Below are 15968 nucleotides of genomic sequence, written 5' to 3'. Positions count from 1 at the left end.
CGGCACTCACTCTGGTCGGCATTAGAGCAGAGGTGACTGGAGTGGAACGCAGCTCGGGGCGAGGTGGAGGCTTGACAACTGCAGCGGTTGCTGATATTGGGGGAGTGTTGGCAGTCGATGCTGGAAGGGGGTCTCATTGTGGTCTTTCGATGATGGCGAAAGGATTTCACTGTAGACATGGCAGGAGGTGGGCCTGCCCTCTCCACTGGCAGTGTTGCCACCGTAAGCAGTCTCCCCGAGGATGTGACTTGTAGCTCTGAGATCACAGGCAGAGTGGGGACTGAAGACTGTCGCTCAATGGATGTGTCTGAGCTCTGTGTCTTGGACTGTGGTCCCATTGCTCTGTGGAAGGGGAACTCTGTGGCCAAAGGGGCTGAAAGAGAGGTAATGAATGTCAAATTATCAGAACATTCGTTTAGTTCAGTCTATCGTCACGCGTACTGAGGTGCAAATGAAAGGCTTTGTCGTCGCCTGATGCTATCCAGACCGAGCAAAGACTATACATGATTATAATCAAGGCACCACAGTGTACAAAGCCCAGTGCGCTCCCATTTCTTCCACCATTTATCACCGCTCCAGTTACCCTCCTCCTTGCTCTGTACTCTCATATCTGAACCCTGAGTCCACTATTTTCCTTTTCTGCCCCCCCCTTCTCGTCCACTCCCACCCACATCCGTCCCTCTGGCTTTTCATTTCGCTCATCCTCTCTCTGTATCCGATACCCTTTCGTCTCCTTTTCATCTCCAGCCTTTGTCCACCTATCTGTTAATCAGCAAAGGATGGGTCTTGATCTGAAACGCCTTGGATGCAAAAACATCCTCTCACTCACAAAATGACGAGCTAAGAAACGTTATTGTAAAATTGGTTTCGGAAGGATCAGCAGGTGACAAATTTCAACCCCATTTGAGACCAGTCTGTTACACAATTCAACCTCCCCCATTGACTCCATCTACACTTCACGTTTCCTCTGGAAATCAGCCAACATAATCAAGGGTGACTCACATTGCGCTCATTCCCTCTTCTCCCCTTGCCCGCTGGGCAGAAGGTACAAAAGCTTGAAAGCTCACATCACCAGATTCAAGAACAGCTTCTTCCCCGCTGTTACCTGACCACTTAAGCTACGGTTTAGTTTAGTTTAGAGATACAGCGCGGAAACAGTCCGCTGATTCCGCACCGACCAGCGATCCCTACACATTAACACTCTCCTACACACACTGGGGACAATTTACACATACACCAAACCAATTAACCTACGGAAACCGAAGATCTCAGAGAAAACCCATGCGGTCACGGGGAGAACGTACAAACTCCGTACAGACAGCACCCGTAGTCAGGATCGAACCCGGGTCTCCGGCGCTGCAAGCGCTGTAAGGCAGCAACTCTACCGCTGCGCCACTGTGGCTGTTCACGATAAGGTGTAGGCCTGATCTTCCATTCTACCTCACTGTTGACCTTGGGCTTTCCCTGCAGCTGTTATACTATAATCCCATATTACTGTGTTCTGTATTCTGGTTTGGTTTGGTTTGGTTTAGTTTAGTTGTGAGATGCAGCATGGTAACAGGCCCTTCGGTCCACGCCGACCATCAATCACCTATGTTATCCCAATTTCTCATCCACTCACTACACCTTCTGGGGGGGGGGGGTTGATTTACAGAGGCCAGTTAATCTGCAAATCCGCACGTCTTTTGAGATGTGGGGAAAAAAACGGAGGAAACCCATGTGGTCACAGGAACGAGATGCAAATTCCACACAGACAGCACCGGGTCGGGGGTGAGAATCGAACCCGGGTCTCTGACGCTGGTGTTTTCCTCCATGCACTGCCTGTTGTCCCTGTGCATGGCTTGATTGCACTCATTTGACTGCATAATGCTCAAACACATTTTTTTTTTTAATGTATGTCGGCACACATGACACAACTGACAGCGTGAGAAGACTTCCACTCACCCAGCACCGGGAGACTGGCCAACCACACAGTGCGTGGGACACTGGGTTTCAATGCTCCGTAGAGGTAGCATCCATTACCATCCCGGAGCCTGCCCAATGAAGGGATGAAGGCATTTGTGAAACAAATAACTGGTATAAAGTCAGGAAATTCTTGGTTGCTGAATCAGCACCCTCTTGTAAATGGATAGAGGTGTGCGAATTCGGCATCAGTCACCCAGCATGGAAACAGGCCCTTCACAGCCCAACTCATCCAAGTCAACCAATGTGTCCCATCTAAGCTAACCCCATTTTCCTCATGTTTGCCCCATATCTTTAGTTTAGTTTAGAGGTACATCGTGGAAACAAGCCCATTTGGCCACCGAGTCCACACCGACCAACGATCACCCATACACTAGTTCTATCCTACACATTAGCGACAATTTACAAAAGCCAATTGAACTACAAACCTGCACGTCTTTGAGATGTGGAAGGAAACTGGAGCTTTTCATTCCTGTGAAGAAAAAAGTACCAATGCCCCCCTCTGCTGGGTATTAATAGTACTGCAAGTACAATTCCTGGAGCTCTTAACAGACATCAAATACTGGCTGAAGAAGTCTGAAGAAGGGTTTCGGCCCGAAACGTTGCCCATTTCCTTCGCTCCATAGATGCTGCCGCACCCGCTGAGTTTCTCCAGCACTTTTGTCTACCTAAACATAGAAACATAGAAAATAGGTGCAGGAGTAGGCCATTCGGCCCTTCGAGCCTGCTCGCCATTCAATATGATCATGGCTGATCATCCAACTCAGTATCCTGTGCCTGCCTTCTCTCCATACCCCCTGATCCCTTTAGCACCAAGGGCCACATCTAACCCCCTCTTAAATATAGCCAATTAACTGGTCTCAACTACTTTCTGTGGCAGAGAATTCCACAGATTCACCACTCTCTGGGTGAAAAAAAAAATTCTCATCTCGGTCCTAAAAGACTTCCCCCTTATCCTTAAACTGTGACCCCTTGTTCTGGACTTCCCCAACATCGGGAACAATCTTCCTGCATCTAGCCTGTCCAACTCCTTAGAAGGGTTTTGGCCCGAAACGTTGCCTATTTCCTTTGCTCTAAAGATGCTGCTGCACCCGCTGAGTTTCTCCAGCATTTTTGTGTATCCTTAAGAATTTTGTAAGTTTCTATACGATCCCCCCTCAATCTTCTAAATTCTAGCGAGTACAAGCCGAGTCTATCCGGTCTTTCTTCACATGAAAGTCCTGCCATCCCAGGAATCAGTCTGGTGAACCTTTTCTGTACTCCCTCTATGGCAAGAATGTCTTTCCTCAGATTAGGAGACCAAAACTGCACGCAATACTCCAGGTGTGGTCTCACCAAGGCCTCACCAAAATACTGCAGAAGCTGGAAATCTGGAATGAAAACTGCTGGAACCATTCAGCAGTCAGGCTGTGCCCATGGGGAACAAAAGGACTGCAGAAGCTGGAATCTTGAACCAGTTGCTAATGGCTCCCTCCTCACCCAGATCCACCCCTTCCCCTCACCTCTCTCTACCTTCCACCCCCCACCCACTTCATAAGTCTGAAGAAGGCTCCCGACACAAAACATCGTCTGTTCATTTCCCCTCCACAGATGCTGCCTGGCCCTCTGAGTTCCTCCAACTGTTTGTTTTTTGCTCTTAGATAGATATTCTCTTCATGTTGAATTAGAATCATACATATTGTTACATGTATTGTTAGGTCTTTGTGTACCATTGTATGTAGCACATTAATATCTGCACTGATGTACAGCACTTTGGTCAACGTGAGTTGTTTGTAAATGTTCTGTACAAATACAATTGACTGACTGACTGACAGCGTGGGAACAGGTCCTCTGGCCCAACTTGTCCATGTTGACCAAGATGCCCATCTAAGTTAGTTCCATTTACCCGCACTCGGCACATGTCCCACTAAATCTTCTCTAAAAACATGTACCTGTCCAAACCTTATTAAATCGTGTTATTGTTCCTGCTTCAAATACATCAGCTGGCAGCTCGTTCCAACCTCTTAGTGAACAAATTTGCCCTCAGGTTCCTTTTAAATATTCCATCACTCGCCTTAAATCTATGCCCTCTAGTTCTTGATTCCCTTACTCTGGCAAAAGACACAGTGCATTCATCCTATCTATTCCCCTCATAAGATCACCCCCTCAGTCTCCTGCGCTCCAAGGAATAAAGCCCTAGCCTGCCCAATCTCTTTGCATAGTTCAGGCACAGAAATCCTGGCAATATCCTTGAAATTCTTCTCTGTATCCTTCCCAGCAACATGTCATCTTTCCTGTAGCATTGGTTCCTTTATAGAATATTGACCGAGGTGTTAATTTTTTAAAAGAGTTATGAAATTGAGCTGCATCAACATGATTTGTGAAGATCATGTTCGACTACTCTCTGAGGATTTGGCTGGTAGATAAGGAGGGACCAGTAAATGTGGTGTATTTATCTCTTAAACAAAATGACAAGGTTGGTTAAACTAGGTTAACCAGTCCATCACGGGGTACTGACCTCCCCACCTCAAAGGGATTTATAGGAGTCGCTGCCTCAAACAGGCAGCCAGCAACATCAGAGACCCACACCACCCTAGCCACACACATATTTCACACCTGCCATCAGGAAGAAGATGGAGGAGTCTGAAAACTGTAACATCCAGCCTCTTCCCTACAGGCATCAGGTTATTAAACACAACAACAATAGACAATAGACGATTGGTGCAGGAGTAGGTCATTCGGCTCCTTCGAGCCAGCACCTCCATTCAATGTGATCATGGCTGATCATCCACAATCCCTGTTCCTGCCTTTTCCCCATATCTCCTGACTCCGCTATCTTTAAGAGCCCTATCTAGCTCTCTTGAAAGTATCAAGAGAACCGGCCTCCACCGCCCTCTGAGGCAGAGAATTCCACAGACTCACAACTCTCTGTGAGAAAAAGTGTTTCCTCGTCTCCGTTCTGTAAATAAACAACCTTTAAATAAGTCCTGAACTAACTTCCTTGGAACCATTATTTCCCAAAAATCTGAAAAATCTGGTACAGTTTTGCTCTGGTATTTTATTTCATTCTTCACATGTTTAAATTATAATGTTTTATTCTTAATTGTTTACTGTATACCGTGTTGTTACTTGCGAGCAAAGCACCAAGGCAAATTCCTTGCATGCATAATAATTGCTTGGCTAATTAAAATGTATTCAATTCAATTAAATTCCACTACCTAGACTTGGTCTTGGGATTGGCATTGGTTTTGTCTTTTTTGCACTATTATTGTTTGTTATATATAAACAAAAAATAATAGTTTTATAAAAATATAAAATATAAATAATAATATATGTCCATATATAAATATATATATATATGTCCCTATATATATGAGGGACGCAACAACGCAACAGAATGTGTAAACAATATATATGTCATGTTGCTGCAAGTAAAAATGTCATTGTTCTGTTTGGCACATATGGCCATAAAACACTGTTGACTCTCGTTACCGGTGAGGCGGAGTGCTTTGGAGATCGCTGGAGATAGTGATAAGGCTAGAGGTGGAAGGGGGACAGATGTTTAATCAGATACGGAGGGAAGAAGAATTAAATATAAAACAAAATGGAGAGAGAGTGGTCATTTCATTGTGACCATTGATCCAACCTTCCAATGCCCTAAAAGGTTTGATATCAGAATAAACTGGAATTATCGTTTTGTTTGATTTTCCCTATTTGCATGTAGTAACATGGCAAAGCTGCAAATCGCAGGGTTACCAGGCAACAAGATTTTATCCACTGTTTTGTCGAGAAAGCCTTTCTTCCTTTCTCACACTCCATTTCCTAGCACACAGTCCAACAACACGCTACTGCTCTGTTGACTTTCATTTCAAACAGTCTGGATCAAAACAACACTTTAATATCGAGTGACTCATCTGAAAACCTTCCAACAATAAATAACTCTTGGGACACAAGGGCTGGGTCCGGAGTAGCATAGAATCATTGTCATAGAGCTGTACAGCACGGAAACAGGCTCTTTCCCGCACTGTCCATGACAAACAAGTTGGTGTGGAGGCTAGTACCATTGGCCTGCAGCTCGTTCTAAATCCCTCCGCATTTAGAGTGGTTCAGGACAATGCTCCCCAATCCAGGCTCTGATTCTCACACTCTGCCGCCAAATCCCCCCAATCTATTTCCGACCCTGATGGCATCACGGTGGCACAGTGGTAAAGTTGCAGCGGCTGAGACATGGGCTTGATCCTGACCATGCATGCTGCCCGTACAGAATCTGTACGTTCTCCCTGTGACCACGTGGGCTTTCTCAAGGTAATTCTGGTTCCTCTCATGCTCCAAAGACGTGCAGTTTTGTAGGTTAATTGCCTTCTGTAAAATCGTCCCTGGTGTGTAGGATAGAAACAGTGTACGGGTGATCGTTAGTCAGCATGGACTCGCTGGGCCGAAGGGCCTGTTTCAATGCTGTATCTCCAAACTAAACTAAACAAAACATAGAGAATGATCCCCTAACACCGTCCCATCAGTTGTCAGCTAATTTACCCCAAAACCCTTCCATTGCACGGTGTGTATTCCAGTTCCATTGCGTGAGGTGTATTGTCTATAGCGGGTGTGAAGCTGGGAGGCTGGTGGAGGGTCCTGGGAACAATTCGCTAGACTCCAAACAATTCCTTTGCTGGTTAATCAATAGGCTCTTGATTAGTAAGGGTGTCAGGAGTTATGGGGAGAAGGCAGGAGAATGGGTTGAGAGGGAAAATAGATCGAATGGTGGAACAGCCTCGATGGGCTGAGTGGCCAAATCTGCTCCTATGTCTTATGATCTGTGGTCTTCAGCTGAGCTGGCTGCCAAAACAATCTAAAGTCTTAGCAGTTAAACACAGGATAATCATGTAGACACAAGGAACTGCAGAGGTTGGTTTACAAAGGAAGATACAAAGTGCTGGGTTATCATCCCTGGAGATCATGGGTAGGTAACACTTCCATCAGGACCCTTCTTTATGAATATATTTAAAATTTCACAGATAATTTCAAACATTATAGTTATAGAAAAAAACTCCATTTGAAGAAGGGTCCTGACCCGAAACGTCACCTGTCCATGTTCTCCAGAGATGCTGTCTGACCTGCTTAGTCCAGCACTTTGTGTCTTTTTTTTCAGGATAATCATCAGATACAAAATAAAAGTGGGGGATATTAAAACTCAAAACAATTTCAGATGTAGTGTCGGTGAGAGGGAAAGTAAAATTAAATCTATTTGAATCAGGATTAAAAATGTTTTTAAAATATTTTTATTAGAGCAAACACATATTATAACCATTTCATGTATATCAGTCGTACATTATTAATATTATCAATTGTGGATTGATTCTGCTTCTAGTTTTTTTTTAAAGATAGGAAGTAAGAGAGGAAAGAGGAAAAAAAACACAAATGTCAAGATAAAAAAAAGAATGGAATGATTTACTAATAACACATCATTGGAGATAGGGTTGTGGATTATAAAGTATAACTTTTCATCTAATCCTGAGTTTAAGCTTCAGTTAGTAAAATCAAGTTAAGGTTAAACACCTTGCCCTTACCCGACTGCATGTGGCTGTTGGACACAAAATGCTGGAGTAACTCAGTGGGACAGGCAGCATCTCTGGAGAGAAGTAATGGGTGTTGTTTCGGGTCAAGACCCTTCTTCAGATTCTGCCCATGTGTCTGTTCGGCTGCATTCAGGCTGGTTCTTCCTGCGTTAAGAACGACCTGTTTACAGCGGGTGGACTGCCAGCATTAACTCCCACTGATGGACTCGGGGACTATTGAGTGGGGTACACAAAAAGAACTGGATTTTTGGATCTCAGTGATCACCTACCTTGATTTTCCGCTGCCTCTTCTGCTCAGCTACCGCACACTTCAGTGAAGGGGAGAGCAGGACGAAATAGACACCGTGTGAAATAGAGCCCCATCACCCAGTCTTTTTGATCCAACTGATCAAAGCAATTTTTAGTTCACCTCAAACTACAGGAAGACCGAGCAGGCACATCACATATTTTGAATTTTTAATTTATAAAAATGATCAAAAGCAATTAAAATGTTTGTAAAGAGTCTGAAGCAGAAATTCTCAGTTACCATGCCACCGATTAATGGAACCCAGCTTGTTTTAAAAAACAATGAATTTTGATTTGAAGTCGACTGTGAATATCTTTAAATTTTCACAGATAATTTCAAACAAAGTTATAGAAAATGAAAGCTGGGCAATTAGGAATAAGGCGTCTGCATAATATCTTGAAAATGTAAATTCTGCCTTTATAGATCAGTCAGAGAGGTTCTTGCCTGAACTGGCTTTATTGTTACGAACTTAGATAGAGATGTGCAGTGCCATTCACAAGGCAAGAGTTGAATACATTATGCAGAATAATGAAACAGAGTGGAGCTGTCTCAGCTTTTATAGCGGCAGTGATTTTATTTAATTTGCATTTAAAACACTGTTTGTGGTCCCCACCTCTGGTGGAAGTCAGTGGTGCAGAATAAGGTGTTGCACTCTTGATGTGAAAAAAAAATATTGAAATGCTGGAAATCTGAAACAAAAAATAGAAAATAACCTTGGTGAGAGGAAGGATTTTTTTACCTGAAAAGTTTAGCTCTGTTTCTCTCTGTGCAGAGGCTGCCTGGCCTGCTGAGCATTTGCAGCATTTTCTGCAATTGCAACATTAAGGCTGGGACGTTGTTCATTGAATATTTGGAGGTGGTGGATTCAGCCTGGGGTTTAGCCACCACAAAGACCACGATGTTTCTGGGGATCGTTCTCCAGTCACTGGCGGGAATCATTCCTCTACCACAATCTGCAAATCCTGGGCCATCAGTTATTATAGAGTTGACGCGCATTTTGGCAGGACGAGCTCCCGACTCTGCTCAATATACAGTGTGCTTTCGCCGTGAATCCTGTTTATCTTATCCATCAAATCATGGATCCATTATAAGCAGAAAAAGTATGATAATCTGAGGGGAACTGAAATGTAATGTACGCCTTTTCAGTAAGCGTCCACTTGAACTGGTTGCAGTTAGCGGAGTGAGACCCGTGGGAGGAACATAATCACATTCAAGATCCCATTACTGGCATTGGATGTAGAGAGACCGTGGGTGGATTTGCTCCTCGACTGAATCACATTAGCACCAATGCAGTGAAATGTAGTGACCAACAAATGGAACAATTAGCTCTTTGTAACGTGTTCTTCCCAACTTCAATGGGGTGCCCACGTATTGGGGGGGGGGGGCGGGGCAATGATGAGGTTGTGGCGGAGGCCGGAGGCCATTCCGCTGGCCGATACTTCAACGGCTACGTGCGCTCGTGTGTTGTCCGCTCACTGGATTGCTCGCTTCGGGGTGCAGGCGCACATCTCCTCAGACCGGGGGCCTCAGTTCACCTCCAAGCTGTGGTCAGCCATGGCTCACTTGCTGGGGGTGCGGCTACACCACACCACGGCTTACCACCCGCAAGCTAACGGTCTGGTGGAGAGGTTCCACCGGCAACTCAAGGCAGTGCTGAAGCCGCGACTCTCCGGCCTGGACTGGATGGACGAGTTGCCGTGGGTCATGCTGGGCATCCGGACCGCTCCTAAAGAGGACTTGGCCTCATCATCGGCGGAGCTGGTGTACGGGTCTCCACTCACGGTGCCCGGGAAGTTCGTGCCGTCGGCGCCGGGGCAGCAGGGAACGCCACCATCCACCCTAAAGCGCCCTCTCGACCGAGTTGGCAGGCTCGCACCCGTCCCGACGTCCCGCCATGAGACATTTTGCCCGCATGTGCCATCAGCCCTCAGGGACTGCCCATACGTCTTCCTGCGCCGTGATGCCCACCGGACGCCACTCCAGAGGCCGTACGAGGGCCCGTTCCGGGTGCTGGAACACGGGCAGACGACTTTTGTGCTGGACATGGGGGGCCGGCCGGAGGCCGTGTCGATTGACCGGTTGAAGCCGGCGCACCTGGACATTGACTAACCGGTGCTGGTTGCTCAACCTCGGCCTCGAGGGCGCCCCCCTTCACGGCTCCCTCCGCCTGTCACTCCACCTGTCCTCCCGCCGGTCCCTCGACCATTCCCTCGACCTGTCCCTCCACCTATGCCTCCGCCAGCCCCACGATCTGCTGACTTCCGCACGCGGGCCGGCCGGGTCATGCGCCCACCGGTGCGTTTCGTGCCTCGGGTTCTGGGGGGGGGGGGGTCCTGTGGCGGCTCCCAAGGGTCGCGCCATCATAGCTGTCGAACCCCTCGGCACGGGAGTGGTTCAGTCCGGAGGCGGCCCTTAACCAGACGGTTTAAAGGCAGGGGTTTGGGTGCCATCTTTCTCTCGTTTGGACTTCCTACAACCGGGAGGAACATAATTAAAGGTGCCTCTCAAAATACTTGACTCCTCTCTTCCTTTTTGAGACCCACGCACCACAAGGTGTGGTTTAATAACAGAGGCCTTTCCTACATAAAAAGACCTGATAGAATTATATAGAATTATGAGAGGTATAAATAGGGTAGTCAGAACCTCTTTCCCAGGGTGAACATGTTAATGACTGAAGGGCATATCTCTAAGATGAGAGGGACAAAGTTTAAAAGATGTGCAGTACAAGCTATTTACACAGAGTGTAACATGATGGGTGCTGCCAGGGGTAGTGGTGGAGGCAGATATGATAGTGGGATCTAAGAAGCTTAAAGATAGGCACATGAATATGCAGGGATACGGACCACATGCAGACAGAGAAGATCATTTTAATTTGGCATCATGTTTGGCATTGACATTGTGGGCATTGAAGAGCCTGTTCGTGCTGCACTGGTCTATGTTTCTATGTACAATGAACAAATCATCCAGGGCCAGGATCACGCTGACATTGATGAAGGGTTCCTTCTGAAGAAGAGTTCTGACCTGAAACGTCACCCAAACATTTTATCCAGAGATGCTGCCTGACCCACTGAGTTACTCCAGCATTTTGTGTCGATCATGCTGACATTGATTTTTTTTCGTCAAACGTTGTCCAAGCATTGGTCATATAATTAGAAACATAGAAATTAGGTGCAGGAGTAGGCCATTCGGCCCTTCGAGCCTGCACCGCCATTCAATATGATCATGGCTGATCATCCAACTCAATATCCAGTACCTGCCTTCTCTCCATACCCTCTGATCCCCTTAGCCACAAGGGCCACATCTAACTCCCTCTTAAATATAGCCAATGAACTGGCCTCGACTACCCTCTGCGGCAGAGAGTTCCAGAGATTCACCACTCTCTGTGTGAAAAAAGTTCTTCTCATCTCGGTTTTAAAGGATTTCCCCCTTATCCTTAAGCTGTGGTCCCTTGTCCTGGACTTCCCCAACATTGGGAGCAATCTTCCTGCATCTAGCCTGTCCAACCCCTTAAGAATTTTGTAAGTTTCTATAAGATCCCCTCTCAATCTCCTAAATTCTAGAGAGTATAAACCAATAATTGAGCTTGGATGAGTTCAGTGAGCAGAACCACCCAAGTGGAATTCAGGAGGGAGTAAATTGATGGAGACACAAGAAACTGCAGGTGCCGGAAACTGGAGCAAACTACAAAAGTGTGGAGAGCGGATCAGGCAGCATCTTTGGAAGGAAGTGAACAGATGACGGTTCAAGCTGTACCCCTTCTTCAGACTGATCTTAATTCAACAGTCAGAAGACACAAGATCGAAAAGACCTGAACATCCCTTTTCCATTTCAACTGCTCCTCACTTCAATGTTCTACTTTCCCATGACCACAGAGTGATTACAGCATAGCCACAGGCCTTTCTGCCCACTGTCAATACTAGCTCTGCGCAATAGTAGCAATCCGCCAATCCGATTCTGAAGAAGGGTCCTGAACGGAAACGTTGCAACTCCACAGATGATGCCTGACTCACTGTGTTCTTCTCTCAGGTTGTTTTTTGCTCACGATCCCACTCCCCTGTCTGCTTTCCATGGTCCTGAAAATTCCCTCCTTTCTATACTGGTACTTGAGCCTGTCTCCGCTTCTCTCCTGGTCCTACATCCCAGTCACCACCCACTCGCTGTGGAGAAACTCTGTCCTTATGTTGCTTTCAGTTCCTTTGCTGAACCCTTTCATTCCACATCCACTTGCTCTTGAACCTCTCCACCAACAGGAACAGGTACTGTGTCCACTTTGTTTACGCCCTCCCTGAGTTAAAATCTCTCACTCACATCTCAACCTCCTCTGTTCCAAGTAGATTCCAACTGCATATAACTAAACTTCATCCCTTGTCATAGTCTTACTGCATGGCAAAAGGCCCTTCAGCCCCTCATCCATACCAACCAAGATCCCATCTAAGCTCATCCTATCAAGCCTCTATCAAGATGGTGCTAAAGCGACTCTTTGCTTGTTTGTCCCAGAAGTAGATCTGCTATCATACATTACAATTGCTTCACTCTTTTAAATCTATATGTCAACCGCAACATTTTTTGCTCATGATCCCACTCTCCTGTCTGCTTTCCAATACACTAAATATACTACCTTCAAACTATCTTTAATCGGCCTTTAGTGGGCCTTATCTTGCACTAAACATTATACCCTTCATCCTGTATCTGTCTACTGTGGATGGCTTGATTAGAATCATGTATAGTCATTTCGCTGACTGGATGGCACGCAACAAAACAGCTCTTGCTGTACCCAAATACACGAGACAATAATAAACTAAACTAGTTCCATTTGCCCGCATCTTGCCCATATCCATCTAAACCTTTCCTATCCATGTACATGTTCAATCTTGGCTTCTTTATGGCCTTGAAAGAAGCACATGTTATTACTACAGGATTCCATCTTAATTTCTTTATTAAAAAGACAACCTGTCCTCCATATTGTGTTCCATATAATTTACAAAGTCATTCAGTCTTGCCACCGAGCCATTCTTTGGCTCTACTGGATCATGCTTTTGCAGAAGAATGACTCCATTTTAGATTTGACTATTAGATTTGACTATTAGCTCTTTCATTCTATGGGCAGAGAAATGGCAGATGCAGTTAAATCCGAGCTAGTGTGAGGTGTTGCACTTTGGAAGGTGAAATGAAAGGGGAAAGTATGCAGTTAATGGCAAACCGTTAGCTACATTGATGTGCAGAGAGACCTTGGGGTCCTGAAAGTGGCAACACGTCGATTAACAAGTGGCTAAAAGGCATATGGTATGTTAGCCTTAATTCGTTGGGACATTGAATGTCAGAATTAGGAAGTGACAAAGCAGATCTCTAAGACTTTGGTTAGGCCGTATGTTTAGTATTGCATTTGTTTCTATTCGTCCCATTACAGAAAAGATGTGGAGGCTATGGCGAGGGTGCCAAAGAGGTTTAACAGAATGCTACCTGGAATAGGAGCATTAGATGCAAGTAAAGGTTTGACGGACTTGATTTGATTTATCACAGGTTGCGTCCTGATAGAATATATAAAGTTCTGAGAGTATGGATAGAGTAGACACTCAGAACCTTTATCCCAGGGTGAAATTTTTTGATGACTATGGGAATGGGATTAGGAGGCAGAGAAGTGCCTTGACTGAATGGCAGAGTTGATTCGATGGGCCAAATGGCCTAATTCTACTCCTATAACTTGTGATCCTATAGAGGTTTATAAAATCACGAGGCATAGATAAGGCGAATGGTCAGAGTCTTTTCCCCAGCAATACGAAGGATAAAAGTAATGGACATAACTTTAAGGTGAGAGGGGAGAGATTTAAAAGGGGCATGAGGGACAAATTTTTCCACACAGATGATAGTGTGTATGGAATAAACTGCCAGAGGAAATAGTAAAGGTAGACAATAGACAATAGGCAATAGACAATAGGTGCAAGAGTAGGCCATTCGGCCCCTCGAGCCAGCACCGCCATTCAATGTGATCATGGCTGATCATCCACAATCAGTACCCCGTTCCTACCTTCTCCCCATATCCCTTGACCCCGCTATCTTTAAGAGCTCTGTCTAGCTACAATTATGACATTTAAAAGACACTTGGAAAGATACATGGATGGTAAAATTTTGGATGGATATGGGCCAGGTTTAGGCAAGCGGGGCTGACTCAGTTAGGTAACTTGGACAGTATGGACGAGCTGGGCTGAATGGCCTGTTTTGTGTTTCATGACTATTTATTAAAGAAATAACGAGTATCTTTATAGTAGGCAGGTGCTATAAACCTGCACGGGAAGGTAGAAACTCCCACCCCCACGAGTCTCGGGCAGATGGGGCTCGTCAGCCTGGGAAGGCAGTCCATCTAGGAGATGGAAAACTCTGATTTAAAACCGCCACTGCCTTGTGGCCATATCCAATCATGGAAATGGCTCCTGGAGTAAACCTCAAGAAAATACGTAGTCGGAGCCCCTAAGGCAGTTCGTCGTTGTCTGCAACCTCACTCTGGCAGCTCCTTTCGACGGCGCTGGTGCCAAACTGTAACGGCCCTGCTGTTCCTTTGGATCGATCAGCGATGTGGAGAGGGGGGACGTGCTGCATGGGCAACAGCCTGTCCTCCATATGACATCGCCCCGGCTTGTATCCGACCACACATCACCTGCAAACTAGGATGCATCACCCATGGTCAGTCATGACCGAGGGAGGCCTAAAAAAGAGTATCTATTTCCAATATGGAATATAAATGAACTGCAGATGCTTATTACACCAAAGATAGTCTGAAGAAGGATCAGCCTATCCAAAATGTCACCTATCAATTTCCCCCAGAGATGCTGCCTGACCCGCTGAGCTACTCCAGCATTTTGTGTTATTTTGTGTAAACCAGCATCTGCAGTTCCTGGTTTCGACACCCAATAGGGTCATTCCTCAGCCTCCAAAGAGAAAACACCTAGCCTATCCAACCTCAACATACAACACTAAGCCGCATGTCCAGGTGAAGTATAACGAAAATAGAAAATACAGCGAGCCGAATGTCTTCAAATCTCTCTCTGTCATTTGGAGTTGGCAATATTCCCTCACCCGCGGAATCCCAGTGCTGACATCATCAGCCCGGGGGCAGTAGCCGGGATCCCCGGTGTCCTGTTCACCCCACTCCGCACTCCCCTTCCCAAACCAGGTGCCGCTGACATCAACGCGCTGGAAATCCTTCAAACGCCAAACGTGAAAGCAAAATAAGATTCAGATTCAGATTCAGATTCAGATTCAGATTCAATTTAATTGTCATTGTCAGTGTACAGTACAGAGACAACGAAATGCATTTAGCATCTCCCTTGAAGAGCGACATAGCAAACGATTTGAATTAAAAAAATAATAAGTGTCTGGGGGGGGGTGGTGATTGGCAGTCACCGAGGTACGTTGTTGAGTAGAGTGACAGCCGCCGGAAAGAAGCTGTTCCTCGACCTGCTGGTTCGGCAACGGAGAGACCTGTAGCGCCTCCCGTTGAAGAGTTGGTCTTGGCATCATGGCCTGCATAGGCATAATGGGCTGAAGGGCCTGTTCTCATGCTGCACTCTTCTAATTATAGAGGTTTCAAGGCTACGACTTTGATTTTGGTGTTTGGGTAAAGTGCTGTGTTGATTCCAAAGAGTATGTTTTGAACCTAAAAATAAACTGCTGGAAGAACTCAGCAGGTCAAGTAACATCTGTGTTTTGCTCCATATCCGATTCAGATTCAGATTCAGATGTTGGATACACTGCAAAATAAAAGCAGCAGGAGTGGAGCCCACTCCCTCGCCCCTCTCGGGACTTTGTTGCCCCCCACCCCTCCACCTGACCCAGTTACACTCAGACGGACTCACCACGCACCTGAGCCCGCTGCGATCTGACCTCAATCAGTCCCCCGGGTAAATCCATCCTCACGGTGACTCCTTACCGCCTCCGACCGTAGGGGCACCCGCCTCCCTCTCCCACCATCCCGGAACCCAATACCCTCCCCTACCCTACCCTCCCCACTTTCACTAACAAAGTGCTGGAGGAACGTTACAGGTCAGGCAGCATCAGGGGAGGTAAATGGACAATATTTCTGTTTGGGACTTCTTTTCAGACTGCCTAACATGCTGAGTTACTTCAGCACTTTAATTTTTACTCAAGATTCCAGCATCTGCAGATATGTGTGT

The sequence above is a fragment of the Leucoraja erinacea genome, chromosome 31 (genome assembly GCF_028641065.1).
Source record: "Leucoraja erinacea ecotype New England chromosome 31, Leri_hhj_1, whole genome shotgun sequence".
NCBI lineage: Eukaryota > Metazoa > Chordata > Chondrichthyes > Rajiformes > Rajidae > Leucoraja > Leucoraja erinaceus.
The sequence above is the reverse complement of the archived record's forward strand: the minus strand, read 5'-3'. Positions refer to the sequence as shown.